The sequence below is a fragment of the Rhipicephalus sanguineus genome, chromosome 1 (assembly GCF_013339695.2).
Source record: "Rhipicephalus sanguineus isolate Rsan-2018 chromosome 1, BIME_Rsan_1.4, whole genome shotgun sequence".
Taxonomy (NCBI): domain Eukaryota; kingdom Metazoa; phylum Arthropoda; class Arachnida; order Ixodida; family Ixodidae; genus Rhipicephalus; species Rhipicephalus sanguineus.
Window position 1 is genome coordinate 7,402,192 of NC_051176.1, and position 17,879 is coordinate 7,420,070.

The window sequence follows — 17,879 nt, forward strand, 5'->3', positions numbered from 1 at the left end:
CAATGTGTGACGTCGTCATATGCGCGCAAACCTTGCATCGTGGTTTTTTGCAAGGTCGACAACCGACATTATCGCGAACCCTTGTTTTATATGAAGTTAGGATGTCATGCAGATTGCGAGACCGTCTGAAGACTACCCGAGGTGGCAATGGAAAGATTACTTTAAGATGAGCACGCTAGTATGTTAAAATGTTTTTTGAGAATTGAGGAAACGTTTGGCACCGATGCTGAGTGTGTTAGAACTAGATTACTTTGTGCCTGAACGTATGGTTGCTTTTTAGCGCTAAACAAATTTTTGCGATTCAGCGCATCGGCACTTTTGACGGCATCCTCAACAATGCGGGTTCGGTATTGCTGCTGGATCAAAGATTCGCGGAGTTGTACGCAGCTTGCATAAAGTCTGACTGCTCAGAGCAAATTCTCTTAAAGCGGAGCGCCTGACTGTACAGTATACTGGTTTTCCAATGTTTTACATGTGAACTTTTAAAGTGAAGGTAACAGTGCCTGTCTGTAGGTTTCCTGTAAAGCATAGTGGTTAGTTTGTTGTCAGAGATGCAAACTGTGACGTCCAGAAAGTTAACGGTAGAACGAGAGTATTCATGCGAAAACGAAATAGATTGGTGAACACTGTTGAAATCAGCTATAATAGATAAAAGTTCATTTTCACCATGGGGCCAGTTCAAAAAATGTCATCTATAAATCGCTTATAATAAAGAGGCTTTAACGCGCGATTTCTTAAAAAGTCATTTTCCAGAACAGACATGAAAAGGCTAGCGTAATTAGGTCCAATGCGAGTGCCCATTGATGTTCCACTTACTTGAAGGTAGTGGGAGCCATCAAATTCAAAATTATTAAGCTGTAAGATTAATTTCAATAAGGTAGCTAATGTATCACTTCCAATGGGCTTTTCATCAGACAGTTCTTCGTACGCTTGAATTACTGCCCTGATGTCATCGCTATGGGGTATATTGGTATACAGTGAAACCACATCTAATGTCACGAGCAGGGAATTATCTGGTATCAAGAGTTCATCAATGTCCAACAAAAATGATTTGTGTCTTTGAGATAGGACGAGAATTTACATGTAATGCTACTGATTATTACATCAACGTAGCGGGAAAGTTGCTCCGTAACAGTGCCAATGCCCGAAACAATGGGGCGTCCAGGACAGTTTTCCGCTATCCTAACCTTCCGCTATCAAAACACGTGCACATTCCGGGCCACTCATTTGATAATATTACAGCTACAATCCTTCAATCTGGTTTCCGTTCCCACCACGAAAGAGAGCTTCGAGAATCGTATTTAATCTATAAGTTTAAAGCCGTCACTTGTGGTATGAATGAAAGCGCTGGCAATCTTTCATTTTTACCCATTTAGTTTCCTAAACACTCTTGACTACCCCCGCTATTATTGCCGCTATGCTTTCACGCAGATAGATTAGTTCCCTGTTTGAGCTTTGTCGGATCATGACAAGATGTTACACCCGCGTTTATGTTTATCGATAACTTGCTCGCAGTTGTACCTATGACGTGCTATTGATGTTTGCACCGGTGACACACACGTTATGTGGCTTCATCATTTTTTACTCATTGTTAATCATTGTTTACTCTTTTATTCCTTTTGTCTTGCGCAAGTGCGCACGCGTGTATTCTCGTTTTTTCTTGTTCTATCACGCGCACTGTTTACCCACGTGCTTTTAACAACCGCTTGTCAGCCATTAACAGCGCTATGATACGGCACTGCGCATTTTATATGGCGGTACCTTCGCATGTTCGCATCACTCCGACGAAGGCCGGTCCCGCGGCCGAAACGTCTGTCCTTTACAGAACAATGTTTCCTAGGTGCTTGATTTTTTTGAACTTTTACTTCCGGGTCCTTTGTTATATATTATACCGGTGTCCCAGCTATCTTTAGCCAAGGGGTTAAAATACAGTATTAGAAGGCAGGCGAGTGAAATCCAGTTGCAAATTGCTGACAGGCCACCTTTGCGCGCTACAGCCATTTTTTTTGTTTGCTAATTAAGCTACTTTGTTAATAGGGACGATTTAAACTAATTTGCTAATAGATTGACTTTAGGCAAGGAAATCCTGCTTGCAAAGTTCGAGAGCGTCTCAGAAACCCCACCTGCATTATTTGTGATAAAGAAAGTCTCACGTATACCATTTTTTCCAAGCTGCAAAGAAAGCCCGCGAAATACAAAAAGAACCACGTGACTAGCGCGCTCGCGCGCCGCGAGAATGCTGCCCTCAGCCGAGGTTTGAACGAACGAACATCACCTGCCGCCGGGACTCGCCGGCTCCGTTGCAGCGGTAGGCCTATAAGTGGGCGGTGGTTTCTTGGCCCGTTGCCAGCCAGCTGCGCGCGTGACGGTGCAAGTTGTAGCGAGCGCGAGCCAAGAAACCACCTTTAACTTATCGGCCTACCGCTGCAACGGAGACGCCGAGTCGCGGCCGCAGCTGATTTCGTTCGCTCAAACTACGGCTGAGGGCAGCATTCTTGCGGCGCGCGAGCGCGCTAGTCACGTGGTTCTTTTTGTATTTCGCGGGCTTTCTTTGAAGCTTGGAAAAAATGGTATACGTGAGACTTTCTTTATCGCAAATGATGCGATTGGGGTTTCTGAGGACGCTCTCGAACTTTGCAAGCAGGATTTCTTGCCTAAAGTCAATATTTAGCAAATTAGTTAAATCGTCCTAATTAACAAATTAGTTAATTACAAAACAAAAAATTGTCTGTAGTGCGCAAGGTGGCTGTCAGCAATTTGCAAGTCATTTCACTCACCTGCCTCTAATATTGTATTTTTTAACCCTTGGCTAAAGATAGCTGGGACACCCTGTATATATATTACATATATATGATATTATATATATATATATATATATATATATATATATATATATATATATATATATATATATATATACAGGAAAACCTCGGTGATACGAATCTCGCGGGGTAACCAAAAATAGTTGTATCACCAGAAAACATGGAAAATTAGTATGCGACAAAATAATGTTCGCATACGTTTTCATTTAGTGTTTCTCAGGGCCGCAGCGACGCCATCAACAGCTCTGAATGATTGCCAGTAAACGTTTTAGACGTTAATCATCATACTTGTATTTGTAAAGATACGGTGCGTGCGCGCATGTGTATTTAATGAACCAGATGTGTTGTGATGCGTGACCGCTAGTAGCCCCTGCCTTATCGTACTACGCTTTTCTGCATGACAGTACAGTAGTGCGGCGAAAGTAATTGAAGAAGTGCTTTGCACGCGATAGATGAAGGCCAGAAAATTTTAGAATCGCTGTCCTTTGTTCCTGTTATTTTCTTATCGCGGTGGTGTTGGGGGCGCGTTTTGAGAGATTTACGGCCGGTTCAAGCACAGTCGGGAGGTTTGCTCAAAATTCGGGACTCTCCCGTGCAAATCGGAGAGTTCGCAGGTGTGCGCGTACGTTGCGAGGCCTAGCTCCTTCACCAAGACCGTCCGCGTCGTCTCCTGGGGTCTTCTTCCACCTTTCATTGGACTTCATGATGGACCCGCAGCCCAAGTTTCAGTCTTGTTGCACAGAACTTCTGATTGCGAGGACATGGCTTACATTGACGTTGCAGGCACATGTTAACGTAGTACGAAGGCGCTGCTGCCTCGAGCACAGCAGCACGCGTGAAAGCGTTGAAAGAAAAAAAAGAAACGCGACGTCAAAGCCATCTGTAATCTAAACGCGAAGGAGCATAACGGCCTCCAAGATTCGGGCGCACAACCTCGGAGGCAAAACGCACCGTTGATGGTCGCGCAGCGCGCATGCCCGCGCGGGCAGCACCTATTCGTACCTGTGTCCACGTCGTTATCAAACGTTGCAAAGTGAAAGTCGGTTCGCAACAACCGCCCTCCAATACAGTGCAGGCTAATGGGTCTAGGGCCGAGACCACAGAAAAATTCGTATCACCCCGAAATTCGTACGAGCCGTGATGGTATCACCGGGGGTTTACTGTATATATATATATATATATATATATATATATATATATATATATATATATATATATATATATATATATATGGTTTCGCGCACAGGGTAGACTCAAAGGGGGTGTTTAATGAGCACAGGGGCACAAAAGACCGCGGTGGACTCCGGAGCAGCGTATATATATATATATATATATATATATATATATATATATATATATATATATATATATATATATAGTGCATCAGCGACACGTTAGTCATAAACCTGAGGCGAACAAGCGAGACCAGCTCGATCTGTCCATATAGTTTGATGAACCATTATTGGGCTTATTGGGCTTGGCTCGCTAACAGTGCGGAGGGCAATCTAGTGAGCATCGAATACTTGGCTCATTGAATCGTTAAGCAGAACTGTAATGCGAAAAGCGCTTGTTAGTTTTCAAGTCTTCTTCCTCGCTGTTTTCATTCGCTCTGTTGTACATTGCTGCTGACATGGGTACCTGTTCCGGGAAATTCAGCAGTAAAGATTACACGCATGTGTACATGCCTGAGGATCCCCATAAGTGAATATTCCTTCAACTGCGTGAAGTGGCGTAGCGGCAACAAAGCCATTGTGTCATCGGCTAATATTCTCGATAAAATTACCTATGCTGATCAGAAAAGCAGCGTACACTAAAGAACGTGTTGAAAGGGTGTCGTTTCGCCTCACAAAAATAGTCCTGATATCTTTTATGCCTCTCGATTGCATTATCACCGCGCGCCCAGCACTCCCAGGTCACGAATGGCATGCACGGTATCAGCGTGCGACAGCAATATTTATAAGAAAGTGGCGAGCGCCGAGAATTCAATAAAGGAAACGCTAGCCAGCAGCAAAGCAGCCGGTGGAAGATCACTCCGTCGTTGCTATGGCAACGGCTCATGGCTGCGCTTTATCGCGTTTCCGCGTCTGCTTGCCTACCGTTTCGCCGTCTGTTCCGCGCACAGCGGCCCCGTCGCCGTCGCCGGCGGCCTGCGCCACTCAGGAGAATTGGGGGGGGGGGAGAGGGTGCACTTGCTGAAGGCCTTGACAGTTTGAGAAAAACCCCTATGCTCATTATTCTTCTCAGTAAAACACCCCTCCATCAAACTTTTGGGAGGGCAGTTAGGGGGTATGTCCCTGCGGTATACCCCCTAGGGCTCTGGACTCCTAGGTAGCCCCGGTTGGTCTACGAAACTTCTTCCAAAGTACCACGGCCCGTACCATCTGGTCTAGCAAGCCTCGTACTTGATCTAAGCCGTCAAGTCGCTTGAGACTTATTGCAATCAATCAATGTCGAGGCATGAGATTGTGCATATGGACCTGCTAAAGCCTTACTATCACTGTGCATCTCTCCGTAATTAGCCAGGATGGCTCTTTTTCGGAGGGGAAGTAATTGTAATGCAAAAGAGCAGCACTACTTGCAGAAGCAGATAACGCTGCTCCCGTAGAAATAAAGCGACGATTCGACAATACAAGCATCTTTGCGTTGGTTCTACAACTGCTGGTTAAAATTTCTGCATCTGTATCTAATAGCAGAGTACTTCTTTAAAACGCTTAATTATATTATCAATGTTTAAAATGGCATCTTACTGCGGTACGTTGAGGTGGGCTGCGAGTGTGTGCGAAAAGCTGCTTAATCAGAGGATTTTCGTTTTGTAACTGGCAGCACCAGTCCCTGGACTTCACCAAAGATTTGATCCACACACGTACGTCATATCACATGGACCTATCCGACGTAGCGCACAGTGCTTTGTGATGTTAAAAGAGAAGGCAAGCTGGTCTTTTTCTGTTCACGTAGGAGGATAGATATGACAAGATATGAATGAAAATCCCAGCTTCACCGCAGGGCGATGCAATGAGTGCGATAGCAACAAATGAAGTAAGGCTGTCAGCTAACTCTTTTAGATCCTGCAGTCTCGCGTAACTCTACAAAATTTTGATGTAACAGAACACCCCACTCAGGGTCGGAAAAGAAATTTCGCACAGTTTCTTCGCGTTGAGAGCGCAGCATGTAGAAGGGTATACGAGCCGTCCGCTGATTCCTGTCGAGATGGCGATTTTGATTTCTTTGAAGTAGGGCGAAATCATTGCACTGCTGTTGAAAAAACAACAAATAATGTTTCCTGTTCTTTGCTTCGCTTAATTAACTGTTGGTTTCATTAGTTGTGTATAACAAAGAAAAGAACCCCTCGAACAATTCCCATTCTTTCGTTAAGATTACGACAGACACTTGCGTTAGCCCTAAAGTAAAAAGCAACTGCAAAACTTTATCATTTCGTTACTATATGTCTCGCTTTCCTAAGCTTAGTTGGTTTCCTTTACGTTGCTGAATTGCAGGTACCTGAGAAGATTGTAATGAAATCATGAGAATGGAGAAATAAGTTTCCACCACAATACGCGTACGAGAGTTCGAAAGAGCTTTGTTCGCCATAACTTGATCGGGCGTTCTGTTCCTTAGGACGTTTATAAAAGAATAAAGAATTACGAATGTAGATCTGAACGACCTGATACGCGTGGAGTGTTTAAACATGCACTAAAAAGTCATAAAATAATGAGAAAAAGAAACGGCAGCTCAAGATTACAGTCAAGAACCAAAACCGAAACGAAAGCTCCTCTTTGTTTCCGCAGCGATATCGTGTGCGAAGCTGTGGAACTAAGTCACGGGCTGAAAAAAATGCTGATCCGTCGCCAGGAATCGAACCGACGACGGCGCGGTGATGCCGCGCTCTGAACTTGAGCGATTAGCTCGTTCGGCCACGGTCGACGCCTTGTGCGGGGGTGGTAAGGAAGCGTTTATCAATTTATCACACGCATTTGAAGGACCGCGCTTCAAAAAACGCGTTATGGAACAATGTTCTGCCAATTGCGGCAAGTTGAGAATGACTTCAAACGAAAGCTGAGTGCCAGGACAGCATATGATTTCGTGACCATTAACGTAACTTGCTTAGTTTTACGACAGAGGCCGTTTATGTCTCGAAAAACAGGCCACATTTTTCGCCGTTTCCATAGACTCCCATTGTACAATCTTTAACTGCTCTGGGAACGAAATTGAAGCTTACTGCAACATGATCGCTGCAGTCTTCTCGTGCGTTTAGGTTCCCAGAAGCGCTCTGTGGTCTGCGTTTTTCAACATTCATCCTCTACACTTAATTATTCGAGAAAAACTCGCTAGTTCCATTGAAAACGCGCTAGCTTCGCTCCGCGGCCGCCAGGGGCGCTGGCTGTTATGTGTGGCGGAGAGATGCAGGATACAGAAGGAATGTCTGAGCGGGTCATTATTGCCGGTGACTCAAATTTAGCCCGATGCGCAGAGGCAATCAAAGAAAGGGTGAAAAGAGATAAGAGAGTCTCGATAGGGACATTCCCAGGACATACGCTGGGGACAGTCATGAGGCAAGCGAGTGAAAAACTCCTGGCTAAAGCTCACAGACGTAACCTCGTGGTAATTGCGGGAGGGCTAAATGACGTGTTGAATGAAGAATCGTCAGGACTAGCGACGACCTTGGTGAAAGGTGTCGATAAAATGCGCACCGTGTCCCCCCAGGTGCAAATTGTAGTATGCACAATACCGGAAGTACCAGTGCGCAATATCAACTTGCAAAGAGCGGTTATCGACGCAAACAAAGAGGTATGGCGAATTAGTCGAGAGAAGGGTTTCGAGGTAGTGGATATAAACAGGGAGGTGCACAGGTGGGGCGGTTTCCAAAGAGACAGAATTCACTTCGATAAGAGGCTTGGTCATGAGGTGGGCTGGCGACTGGCAGGACGCGCAGCAGCTTTTTTGGGGGGCGCGCGGGCCCTTCGGAGTCCAGGGTAGCTAGTAACAGGGAAAACAACCAGGACTCTTTGACAGGTAGTATTGGGAAAAAACCAGAAAAAAGGTAAAAGAAAAAGGGATAAGGCGCGTGTTGCAATTAGTTACATAAACATGCAGGGTGGCAGAAAAAAGGCAAAATGGTTAGAGATTGAGGAGCAGTTAAACAAAAAAGAGATAGGCGTTTATGCGGTTACAGAAACACACCTTAGAGACGTGGAAGACCCACCACATATTGAAAACTATGTTCGGGAAGGGTGCAACAGGATCATTAGGAAAGGAAAGGTGGGGGTGTAGGAATGCTAATTCACCGCGGCGCCAAATGGGTTAGAGTGAAACAGACTTGTTCAGAGCACCTGTGGGTTTTGGGTGGAAAGAAAACGTGGCTAGGGGTTGCCTACTTGTGGACGGGAAATTTGGCAATGGGGCCGAAATCATCCTTCTAGGGGACATGAATGCCCACATACACGACCTTGACGGATATTCGGACACCTATTGGAAGTTATTATTAGATCTCTGCGAGCAACATAGTCTGGAGATAGTTAACACGGGGCCTCAATGTGACGGCCAGATCACGTGGGAAGTCGGAAACAAACAGTCAAGTATTGATTATTGTCTCATGTCTGAAGGAATTTATCACAAACTGAGAGAAATGAGAATAGACGAGGAAGGGATTAAAAGCTTGGGTAGTGATCATAAACGGATAACATTACAAATGGGATATAAAACTGGAAATGAGAGCATAGAATCAAAGTCTGGCACCTCGTATTTAAATGACAAACAAATAAATATACAAACAAGAGTCGACGAAGAAGTAGGCAAAATACCAGGCAAGGACTGGGAGTACAGTGAGCTATTACATCTAATGACGAAAGAGATAGGGAGAAAGAAGAAAACTATTTGCTGGAAAGGAAAGAGGGAGCCAAAAATTGGTGGAACAAGGAAATCCGGGAAGCGATCGAGAAGCGGCGTGAAGCATCACGGAATCATAGAAGGGCAAAAAAGGACAAGCGACCGCAGGATGAAGTCAACGAAATTTGGGAAATATATCTAGAGAAAAAAATCCATTGTACAGAAATTGGTCGAGGCAAAAATTAAAGGCGAAAGTTAACGCTGGGTGACAGAGATTCACGAAAAAAAGGAGGCCGCACCTAGGATATTTTGGAGCCACATAAAGGCGCTAGGTAGGAAGTCTGTCACAACGCAACAACATATTCTCGATGAAGGAGGAAATCAATTGGAAGGGTACGAATCGCTAGGTTACATTCGAAACGTAACAGCCGATTCGTTTAAAAAGAGCGTCCAGGGGATTTCCCCGGTGAAAAAAAGTGTGGCGGAGAGAGCAACCGAGGAAGAGCTAGTGCTGGAGAATTTCAATTGGAAAAAGGCTGAAGGAAAAATTCCAAAGCCCACTGCCGCGGGTTTAGATGGGATTCCCGTTAGCCTCATTAACGAACTAGGAAATAGCACTAAAGAAGCACTGCTGAAAGCTGCAGAAAAATGCTTAAAGGACAGGCAAATACCGGACAGTTGGCGAAAAGGTAGAATGAACTTGATCTATAAAGGCAAGGGAGAAAATGATAACATTCGCTCGTATAGACCACTAACCATTACATCGGTACTATACAGGTTGGCGATGCAAGCAGTAAAAATGAAAATAGAAAAGTGGGCAGAACACAACGATATTTTGGGACAACTCCAGAATGGATTTTGAGTCGACAGGCGGTTAGACGATAACCTGTTTGTTCTCACTCAGTGTATAGAAATATCTAAAATAGAAAATAGGCCCTTCTACATGGCTTTTCTAGACATCACTGGGGCGTACGACAACGTTAATCAGGAAATCCTGTGGGATATATTGAAATGAATGGGCATAGGCGACGACTGTATACAGCTTTTGAGGGAGATATACCGAGAAAATACAGTTTGCATAGAATGGGAAGGAATGAGTAGCAAAGAGAACGTTGAGATTAGCAAGGGGCTGAGACAGGGATGTCCTTTGTCCCCGCTGTTATTCATGCTGTACATGGTGAATATGGAAAAAGCGCTAGAAGGTAGCAACTTTGGTTTTAATCTGTCACACAAACAGGGCGGCGTGATGATTGAGCAGAAGCTTCCAGGATTATTTTATGCTGACGATATTGTCTTATTTGTCTTATATTGTCGATATTGTCTTATATTGTCTTATCTGACGATATTGTCTCAGAGGATATAGAGCAGCTGGCGGATATATGCGGAAGGGAAGGGGAAGCTCTAGGACAAGGATTTAATGTAACAAAATGTGGATTGATGGTATCCAATGACCCTTGTGATCAGGCGGTGTAAATACAGGGCCAAGAAATACCGAGGGTGAGCGAATACAAGTACCTCGGAGTATGGATAAATGAGGGTGAGAGGTACATGGAGGTACAGGAAAAAGCCTCGGCAGCAAAAGGAAAGAGGAATGCTGCAATAATGAAGCACAGAGCATTGCGGGGATACAATAGGTACGAGGTGCTTCGAGGTCTGGGGAAAGGTGTAATGGTTCCGGGGCTTACTTTTGGGAACTCAGTGGTGTGCATGAGGGCAGAGGTGCAATCGGGAATGGATATAAATCAAAGGACTGTGGGACGCCTCGCGTTGGGTGCTCACTGGAAGACGACAAATGAGGCCGTAAAGGGCGATATGGGATGGGCAGGTTTTGAGGCGAGGGAGGCTCAGAGCAAAATAAGGTTCGAATAAAGGCTAAGGAATATGAAGGAGACTAGATGGGCAGAGAAGGTGTTCCGTTACTTGTATAGGAAGAGCGTGGAGACACAGTGGAGAAAAAGAACTAGGAGGCTCACTAGTAAATATACGGCTGGTAGTGTAAGCAGTATGTCAACAAAGAGCGTTAAGCGAAAAGTCAGAGAGGCGGAGAGGATTTACTGGATGGCAGCTATGGAGAAAAAACCGGCTTTGAGTAACTACCGAAAGGGCAAAAATGAAATAACGAGGGAGGCATTTTACGACAATTCAATGGGAAGCGCTTTACTGTTTGAAGCGAGATGGGGTTGCCTTAGAACGGGTAGTTATAAAGCGAGATTCAGTAAAGAACAATGCACGTGCTGCGGGGAAGATCAGGAAATGGCGGAGCATGTTCTGATTGAATGTGGAGACATCCACCCAGGTGTACGTTTGGGCACGAGCCTACATGCCGCCTTGGGTTTTAGAGACAATGGAAAGCTGAAGACACCCGCGATTGAAATAAGTAAGAGACGGTTAGAAGTTTGGAGGCAGAAAACTAGAGAGAAAGGACAAAAATAAATATTGGGAAAAAATAAGGACATTCTGCCGTAAAGGGCACGGAACGGAGCTGAAAACTTAAGGTTTTTTTTCTTCTGGAGTAAAATAGTTTTAATTGAAGTAAAGACAGAAGGCCAACGCTAAGAAAAAAGAGTCAAGGTTTTTTTTCGAGCATGATGGCACACTTGTCACCGCCCCGTTATAAAGGGGACGCTCATTGCATCCATCCTTCCATCCATCCATCCACAAAAGCTGGATATGATTGGTATGAATTCCTGGAAGTCATCCGTATTATAAGAGATACTTGCGGCCGATTTCTGTCATGAAGGAGGAGACGCTTGTGTTTTGCACTATTCAGCGAAAAATCATTGTTTTAAGTGTGCTATGTCCATCATGTTTGCGAAGGATTGGAGTCATTGTTTTTCCTGGATATTATAACCGCTTTCTTGGTCCGTAAACACGGAAATCTTTTTGAGTGTAGGTTCCAGAAAGAGTACGTGCGTGTTTATTTTTTATGAGGGTTGTGTATAAACGTTTCCTTGTCCCTGACTCTGTCTGTGTCTGAGGGCCCAGAAACCCATCACAGTTCGGAGTTGAAATCTGTTCTTAAAGATTTCAACTCCGATTGGTCCCCAGCTATACCTACGAACTGTAGGTATAGCCGGGGACCAATCGGAGTTGAAATCGGAGCTGAATGTGGGTAAATTACACACTTAGCAGATGGATTAACATTGACTATGTCATTGATGTACAATATGAAGAAATACGGACCCAATATGCTCCCCTGTGGGACGCCTGTTCTTACAGATTTCAACTCCGATTTGTCCCCGGCTATAGCTACGAACTGTAGCTATAACTGTGTTCCTTTGAAAACCGCCGCAAATGCCGCAGATCATGACCGCCGTAGGGCGAGCTCCGAGCGAACTCGCGTTCCCTTGAAGCTCGGGCCATCCTGCTTAGCACCCCAGATCAAGGTGACACAGGCCCTCGCCATGGCGGCTCAACTCGTCCCGGCCGAGACGGAAGAAAAAATCGTCTGCCGAATGTGGTCCAAAAGGTCTTTGTCGTGAGTACACCGACGAAGATGAACGCCCGCGCTTACGCGAGAGTGGAAGATCTACTCGCGGGCTTCGCCCGGTATGAAGTCAATTCGTACCTTGCGGCGCCGGATAACACATGCAAAGGGATCATGCGCGGCGTCGACCATAATGAGCTACGCGATATGATCGCCCAGTCGGTAAACCTCAAGGCCCTCGAAGTGAAACGCATTAAGGACACCACCACGATCATCATCCTTTTCGACGGACTCAAAGTGCCGACTTATGTCATGCGCGGCGCCACCATACTTCGCTATGCGCTCTACAGACGCCAGATGGACGTTTGGTACACGTGCGGGAGGCTGGGTGACCGGGCCGAGGTGTGCCCGACCCCGTCACCTGAGCAAAGGCACACCTCGCAGCGGATCTCGCAGCGGACAAGGCCTCCAAGCAACGCTTACAAGCGATCTGCGTCGTCCGTCGCAGGGGGAGGTAGCGGAATGGCGCCTAAGAAAAACCTGCGCCGCCGGGGGCGTCCAGCTGCCAAGGACATGATGCGAGCGTGCGGAAAGTGTCCTCGAGGGGGTGCTCCGCCACGCCACCTGGCCGCCGCAGACGGTCCAGTGGAGCGCTCGTATCACCACAACATGGTCAGGATCATCACTTGGGCCTCCAACAACCACGGAAGGCAGGGGGAAGAAAGCCTCCTCAGGTTGTAGCACGCCTTCCTAATGAGCCATATCACGTACGTCGCCGCCGCGCATCGCTGGCACGGATACGAGAGGGCAAAACTCGAAGCGCTGATGCATATGAGCATCAAAAATGTGCTCGGCATCCTCCTAGGAGCCAGCGCGGAGAAGGTAATGCAGCTAAGAGCGAACAACACCCTCCACCAGGTTGTCGAGGCACAGCAGACGGCCGAAGTCGCGTGGCTCTCTTCTACGTCTGTGGGGAGGCGGGTCGAGGAGGCGCTCAGCTGCAATTCCACTGGCTTCAGTGAGAGGCGGTGCGTGCTCGACACGCAAACGCGGGAGGCCATCATGGTCTCGCCGTTCCCAGGCAACGTGTACCCACAGCACAACGTAGGCACGCGAAGGGCCAGGCGGCCGTGCTTCTCAAATTCGTTGCCGGCGATCCGCGATCGGTTGCGTTCGTCGACGCCGCTCAGTACGGATGATCCGACCGGCTTGTGGTGGCTGTGGTAGATTACAGGAGCAACCTCCTTACCGCCGCATCGGTGTTGGGCTCATCCTCGGCGCTGGAGTACAAGTGGCGGTGGCCCTCGCCCTCCAGGACGGGAGCCCCGCAGGGGCGGCTGCACAAGCTGCAGTTTGGTGCGTAGCGACACCACGGACCCGTGCTAACGGGGGTTTCGAACCCTCCGACGCCTCGCCGTGCGTGGCTTTGCCGTGTCCGGGGAAAGGGGATCCTGGGAGTTGAGCCGACGCCGGGTTATTGGAGCCTTCAGGCCTCGCGCAAAGGCAACACACCGCTTTGGCGCCGGCTGACGGCACCCCTGGGCTGACCTACCAATGGGTAATCGGCAGTCGCCTTTTCCTGTCCCTCTTTCCCCAGATCTTTGTCTTTCTCTCTCACCTTTAATCTTTCCTGTCCTCTCTTCCCTTCTGTTTACTTCGAGTTTACTTTGAGGCAAGGGTTAACCTTGTGTATATTTCCTTCCTTGGACATTATATATTAGGTTATAAATGTCGTATACAGCTAGGTCTGTGCTTCTATAACATACCGCAGCGTCCCCTCGTTGGGCTTAGTGGTAGGCGGCAGCCACGGCCGCCGAAAATTATCATATACTTATGACCTATAAGGCCTTTCCAAAACTTCCTGATCGCCCTCTCGAAAAGAGATGGCGCACCGAAGAAACACACAGCATTTTGCTAAGCCAAAAGAAAGTTTCCCTCGTTTCCATGTAATACACTGCACAGATCCTCAGAAGACTGTCAGAACTCCTTCCCCATTTATTGTTGCCAAGTGTCTTGCTGACACAATAGGACCCTGCTATAAGGCCACCAAAATGATTAACGGCGTCTTGTTGCTTGAAGTACGAGACAGTGCACAGCACGGAAAGCTTTCAAACCTTGTGGCATTCGGCGCTGTTCCAATCACAGTGACCCCTCATCGGTCAATGAACACCGTTGGAGGAGTGATCTCCAATGATGACCTTCTAAACTTGAGATAAGAAGTGCTTCTCGAAGGATGGAAGGACCAGAACGTAACCCAGGTGCAAAGAATTAGCAGAAAGCGCAAGAACAAAGAAATTCCAACAAAATTTTTGATCATCACTTTTGCCTCTACTGCCAGATTCCCTTGAAACTGGGTGTACATAAACAAGAATCAGACCCTACATCCCCAATCCACGCAAGTGTTTTAAGTTTCAGTCATGGTTCGCAGAGTTGCCGAGGCCGACTGACCTGTGCCAAATGCGGGAGCCATCAGCACTCCTCCGACATCTGTGAGAGTCCGCTCCACTTTGGAAGCTGAGATCACGGAAGTGCTCCATAGCCTAAACGGAAGGTCTGCCCCAGGTCCCGACGGAGTTAAAAATCGGGTCTTAAGAAATTTCGATGATAAAGCTATTGAGGTCACAGTGAAGGAGATAAACAGGGTATGGGAGGAAGGGTCGTACCGGAACGTTGGAAGAGGGCCACATTGGTCCTAATCCCCAAGCGAGGTAAATCACCCAGCTTGGATCACCTCCGCGCGATCTCTTTTACTTCTTCCCTTAGCACAGTTGCGCAACATGCAGTGCACAACAGGATATCGCGCTGCATCGAGAGAAATGACGTATTCCCATGTGATATGGTAGGTTTCAGGCCCTCACTTTCCACGCAAGATGTCACGCTCCTGCTCAAACCACAGATAATTGACTTTCCAGGCAAAGATGTAAAAGGGCTCCTCGCACTGGACCTCTCTAAAGCCTTCGATACCGTGAATCACGACTATATTCTTAAGGAGATATAGGCTTTGAATTTGGGAGTTAAATTCTTCTCCTTCGTTGAATCCTTTCTCGAGAGCCGGACGGCGGCAATAAAATGGGGGCAATCAATCTCAGAGCGTTTCAAAGTCCGGCGAAGGGGTACTCCCCATGGGGCAGTTTTTCCCCCTTCTATTCAACATAGCCATGCGCAAGCTGTCGGAAAGCCTTTCAACAATTCCTAATGTCGGACACGCTTTATAGGCTGACGACATTACAATCTGGTGTCGCGGAGGATCAGAGGCGGCGGTCGAAATCTACAGGAGGCTCTGGATGTTACAGTCATTCCTGGAAGCTACGGGACTGGCGCTTTCGCCGGAAAAGTCGGAACACCTGCTGTGCAGACAGGCTAGACGAGGTGCTAGGGGACTCACCCCACTCCATCAGGTGCCCACTAGCGTTTGCACCAAGGATGGTCGCAGAATTCCTAGAGTCGATTCTATGCAAATTCTGGGGCTTTTATTAGACTCTAAGGGATGCAACGCAAAGACTATAGCCCACCTCAGCACAAAAACGCAGAATATTCTGAGATTAATTATGCGGGTGTCCAAAAAGAAGGGCGGCATAGGCGGGGATATCCTCCTTAGGGCTCACCAGGCTTTACTCATGAGCCATATCATTTTCATAGTTGCGGCTCTCAATTGGACCAAACCGGAAAGGGATAAATTGGACACACTCATGCGCAAAAGTGTCAGAAAGGTGCTCGGCGTCCCAATCACGACTAGCACAAAAAAGCTCATGAAGTTGGGAGTGCACAATAGCACTTCCAAATTTACTTAAGCACAAAGGTCAGCAGAAATAATTCGGTTATCGAGTTTGTAGGATGCCGTGTCGATGGAAGCACGCATCCCAACATAAAACATAACGACTGTTTATTTAACGTAGTAGTAGCAGCGGGGCGAGCATAGCGACGCTGCGCTTAGTCGGGTAGCGAAGGAATGATAACCTCCGAGCTTAGCAGCTCGGGTTTATAACCGCCGTCGGTGACGTAAGCCTCCGGTGACGCTGCGGTGGCGCTGTCCCTTATCGGAGGCGTGGTGCAGCATGCGGCCCTGTCACGCCGAGCTGGCTAATGACGAGGCGGTGTCTGCGCCGGTTTGTGCGCAGTGTGTCGCCACATCACCCCCCCGCGGAGTGCAGAGCCCTCAGGGTCTGTAGAAATCTGGGAGGCGTACCAGACGTCCAGAGCGTGTTGTGAAAGGAGCGGGCTGTGACGTCGGCGTCTGTGGATAGATGCCTGTGGATGGAGTGGCACTGCCCGGTTCGTTCGCAGCGATGTATGCGGGCTTGAGCCGGTCAATTGAGACGCGGACGTCGTACCACGCCGTACCACGCCATCCTCGCCGAATTTCCCGGATTGACGCGCCCCAGCGGACTGCCACGCAAAGTGCAGCACACCACCGTGCACTACATCCGGACCACTTCAGGCCCCCCGGTTTTCTGCCGCGCCCGTCGCCTCGCCCCGGACCGCATGCGCATAGCCAAAGCAGAGTTCGAGGCCATGCTCTGCGAAGGAATCGCCCGCCGCTCTGACGGTCCATGGGCCTCGCCACTTCACCTTGTTCCAAAGAAGACCGAAGGCTGGCGGCCCTGTGGGGACTACCGTGCCCTCAACGCACGCACCATACCGGACAGGTACCCCGTCCACCACATACAGGATTTCACCAGATGTGGCGACACACTGCGCACAAACCAGCGCAGACACCGCCTCGTCATTAGCCAGCTCGGCGTGACATGGCCGCATGCTGACGTAAGCCTCCGGTGACGCTGCGGTGGCGCTGTCCCTTATCGGAGGCGTGGTGCAGCATGCGGCCATGTCACGCCGAGCTGGCTAATGACGAGGCGGTGTCTGCGCCGGTTTGTGCGCAGTGTGTCGCCACATGCAGCAAGTGGACCAAATTCAACAGCAGCTTCAGGAACAGCAGCAGCGCATGCAAAACGGACCGCACTCGCCCGGCGATTCCGCGCAGCGTCTTGTGGACTACGCCCCCCAAAGCTCCGTTCCAACGGTCGCTGTCAACGCAGATGCTGCTACCACTGCGGCCGCTACCGACCTGGACGTCTGGCGTGTCTCTGTCAAGCTTCCGCCATTTTGGGCGGACTCGCCCGAGGTATGGTTCGCCCAAGTCGAGGCCCAGTTCTCCCTGGCGCGCATCACACAAGACCGGACCCGCTACGACTACGTCGTCGCCCACCTGGACGCCCGCTACGCCAACGAGGTCCGGGATATCCTCGCCAACCCACCAACGGCCAACCTGTACGAATACCTCAAGACCGAACTCATCCGCTGGCTGTCACTCTCGGAAGACCAGAAATTGCGACAACTTCAGTCCGCAGAACTTGCCGAGCGCAAACCTTCGCAGTTACTCCGCCACATGCGTGCTCTCGCGGGTAACATGGAAGTCCAGGAATCTTTCCTGCAATCACTCTGGCTCCAACGACTTCCACTGCACGTTCAGGCAATTCTGCGGGCTCAGCTGACGCTACCTCTCGACCAACTTGCCGAGGTCGCTGATTTCGTCATCGAGGTCTCCTTGCCGCAGTTGTCGCCCACCATCCAGGCTGTCGCCGCACCGCTGAACACCACCGAGCTTGCACGCCGTATAAACGACATCGACCGGCAGCTCACCTTCATTGAACAAGGCCTGGGTGAAGGTCTTCCGATGCACCAGCGCGGCCACTCGCAAAGCCGCGACCGTAACACCACTTCGTCGCGGCAACCCGACAACAACGGCCGCCCGTGTTACTACCACCGACACTTCGGGGACACAGCCCGGCAATGTCGACCACCCTGTT